The sequence below is a fragment of the Pocillopora damicornis genome, chromosome 12 (assembly GCF_964200805.1).
Source record: "Pocillopora damicornis chromosome 12, jaPocDami1.2, whole genome shotgun sequence".
Lineage (NCBI taxonomy): Eukaryota > Metazoa > Cnidaria > Anthozoa > Scleractinia > Pocilloporidae > Pocillopora > Pocillopora damicornis.
The window spans coordinates 10028383-10032168 of NC_142681.1; the positions used below are offsets into that span (position 1 = coordinate 10028383).

At 38.2% G+C, this 3786-nt stretch overlaps 1 pseudogene; it reads left to right on the forward strand.

The window, feature by feature from the left end:
* Positions 1-777: 777 nt before the first annotated feature.
* Positions 778-1802, forward strand: LOC149036410 (uncharacterized; annotated as a pseudogene).
* Positions 1803-3786: the final 1984 nt, after the last annotated feature.

The window sequence follows — 3786 nt, forward strand, 5'->3', positions numbered from 1 at the left end:
TGCGGCACCAGTATGGGCAAACAATGAGCAAACACCTTGAAACAAGTAAAAAATCGCGGATTCAGTAATACATGTTAACGCTTACTGGTGATAACTTTCTTATCGTGCACGTGGAAGAGTGTTTCGATTCTTTCATTTGCAGCCACTCCTAGAAACTGCACATTTTTTCCACTGATCTAGTTATTGAGTTTATAGCACGCGGGATTGAAATAAATTTACTGGCATTTTCATACAAAAAGCCACGGGGAGGGAGAGATGAGAGATCACGCTCTTACAATTGGCTAAAAAGAACAAACTCATTTTTCGTGCCTGTGTCTGCTAAACTTTTTCAGAGCGGACGTTCTCCTTTTTCCGGTTTTCGTTAAGCACGCGACACACCAAAGAGAAAGTGCAATTTTATTAATCCAAAACCTAAATGGGTCCTCCTGGTAAGTATGGCTCATTTCAAACAAATCAAATTCTGATGAATACCACACTAGCAATGTTACTTCGGTGAGCCCGCATTTCTAAAAGAACGTTTCTTTCTTTCTGTCTTTCTTTGCAAAAACTATTGTCAAATTTTATTTTTCTGTCGACTCAAAGTTGGAGCAAGTAATAATTTCGATGTGGTTAAATAAAACTAACCATGGCCCTTGGTTTCTATAGCCGAAACAATGGAACAAAAACATGTTCACAACTCCTTCGAAAAGCATCTTCTTGATTTTTTTTTTTTTTTTTTGGATATGCGCAAAATTTTTGAGACTATCTTACTACAAAGAAAAGATACCTTATGACACAATGGACTCAAAAATAAAGTTCTTACATGTGATAATTGGGTTTATAAACAAAGGCAAACAAAAGCAAAAGCCAAAATGGACAAAAAACTCTTTCTTTTCTACATTGCACAGGCGCTGCAATGGATGTAGAAAGAAAAGAAGACCGCGGTCTAACAGCTTCTTCCTTGGGTGCCTCTTGGCAAATTACTGCTCACGATTTACTTTTTTCCCACTGAGGACTCTTAGCGACAAATTTCAAGGCACCTGAGCTTAAATCCAAACTTAGTGAGCAGGATTTGGAGGCGGCTACAGGATGCCTGCTCGAGACGTGTGACGAAAGTAAATTCAACCATAAGTCTAAATTGTTTGTAATTCACGATCCTATTGTATCAACAATGCGTTGTATCCCTCGTACAACTAGTATGATAGTGATGTAAATGCAACAGTTAATAAAGGTTAGATTTATAGAATATCGAAACTACTTCATAAAATAGCTTGTAAGATAGAAGGGTTAGAATTTATGACGGTCATTTATGAAGCGTAGGAATAAGCCACTTTAAATAATTCCGATTTAGTGAATAATTCCAGTACAACAGAGGCAGACGTGCGGCTAGAGACACGTGGGTTTTCGGAATCGAAACACCAGAGTATTCTCCGGCAAGAGGCTATTTCGAGGTGGTGGAAAGAAAGGACGTGGCTACTCTCCACCTCATTATCGCGAGATGTGTTTGGAAAGGAACAGAGGTGCACTCTGTTGAATGGGCTGCGCATCAGCATATGGATCACCATATCCATTCCGTAAGCCACCACCATGCTGTTGTTCACCGGCTACATCTCGTGGATCCGGTCACTGGAATAAGTAGAGTCCTGCCGGAACAATTTGAAATTAGGCCAAAAATAGGCAGAGGAATTGGGAGGGAGGACATGCACTCCTACCTGGACGAGAGGATGTGGCGTCAGTGGAGAGCAGAGAACCCTCAGAATGCCATGGATAACTTTTTTGCAGTTTTAGCTGGGCAATATATTGTTAACAATCCTGTATTGTAGAAAATTTAGACGTTTTAGATTACAAAGAAATGTTTCTCCGTGATTGACTTGTTTTAATATTCAGGTTTTTGCATCAACCAACCAAAGTCTCAGTTTTTAAATGGTACGGTATTTCGTCGTGTTCAATTTCTTCATTTTTCTTTGCTTTGTTGTTTGTTTGCTTATTTTTACTTAGTTTAGTAGAGCAAGCAACAAATAGCATTGAGGCTCATTTCACGAAGACGAAAAATAAAAATATAAGAGTCGACATAATTTGAATTCCAAGGTTTAGGTTTACAGCTCCCTCTAATCTGCATAAATTGACTTCGACGTGAAGAAGAGCTAATGAATTTGTCATAAGTCCTTTTACATATATAAAGTACAATAAATACCTTAATGGTAAATTTTAGAAATGGTATTGTATTTTGTAGCTCTGTTGACTACTTGTAAGTTAACCTTTTCTTGTAGAGCTCAGATTGGACAGGAAAAACCAAATATTTTTTGAATTTTTCTCTTCACCATAGTTTTTAATATTATTTCTTCCCCTTAATAGTCCTATATCGAGCATGATCTGCACTTCCCCCTCCCCCTCCCCCTGCCAGAAAAATCTATATTGAGCTCGGTTGCCCGGGAACAAATATTATTCAGCTGGGATTTGATTCGAGCTCGATTTGATTCGAGCTCGATTTGATTCGAGCTCGATTTGATTCGAGCTCGATTTGATTCGAGTGCGATTACCAAATCGAGCTCCATTTGATTCGAGCTCGATTACAAGAGTTGTGTTTCGAGCTCGGGTAGGCTTTCGAGAGCGAGTCACTTATGTCGAGCTCGGTTGCCCAGAAACAAATATCGATCCGACAAACATTCTTTTCAGTGAGATATAGCTAGAATCAGTGCGATTAGCTGCAAACAAGGGAAAACCTAATTAGCACCTAACGTAGTTGAGCAGAAAAAATACAAAAATGTTGTTGTGTGTGATATATAGCTAGAATCAACGTGATTACCTGCGAACAGGCGAAAACCTTTTTCCAGTGCAAAAAAGCTGAAAACAGCGTAATTTAGCAACAAAACAGCAAAAACGTTATTTTGAGTGAGATGTAGGTACAATCAACGTGATTAGCTGAGGACAGGAGAAAACCCTTATACAGTAGAACAATCAGTGTAATTTAGCAACAAAGCAGAAAAAAAGTTCTTTTGCGCGAGATAAAGCTCAAATCACTCAATTAGTCCTAGAGAGGCCAAAACACCAGTTTTAGTTCAAAAAAGCTGAAAACAGCGTAACAACAGCAAACAAGTACAAAAACAGTTTTTGGTACGGGAAAGCTGAAACGAGCGTAGTTTAGCAGCAAAAATACAAAAATGTTGTTGTGACTGAGATAAAGCTACAATCAACGTGATTAGCTGTAAACAGGCAAAAATTTTTTCCAGCGCAAAAAAACTGAGAACAGCGTAATTTGGCAACAAACAGCAGAAACCTTCTTTCGAGTGTAATGTAGATACAATCAACGTGATTAGCTTAGAACAGGCGAAAACCTTTATCCAGTGCAAAATCTGCGTAATTTAGTATGGGTAAGCACATGATTTCGAGTGCAATTTGGAACAAACAAGTACGAGTAATTTTTTTTGTGGTCTTTGAAAAACTTATCAAGTGCCTGTTTATTTCAAATTGCACGAAAAAAAGTCATGTGATTACGTGTTAATAATATACATGGAAAACATACGAGATGGCTTATTATAATTATGCATAAGCAAAGCCCAGCGCACCAAGTGCAAAAATAATTTATTTGAAGCGTGCGTTCGAGCGATAAAGTTAAGCTGCACAAATTGCACAATCTATCCTAGTTAGTCAAACTAGCGTAAAACTAGCTGAAAACAGCGTAGTTTAGTAGCAAAAAAGCAAAAACGTTGTTCTGAGCGAGATAAGGCAAAACCCAGCGTGATTAGCTACCAAGGTGCAAATACATTTTTTTCAGTGCACTTAAGCTAAAAATAGCGTAGCTCAAAA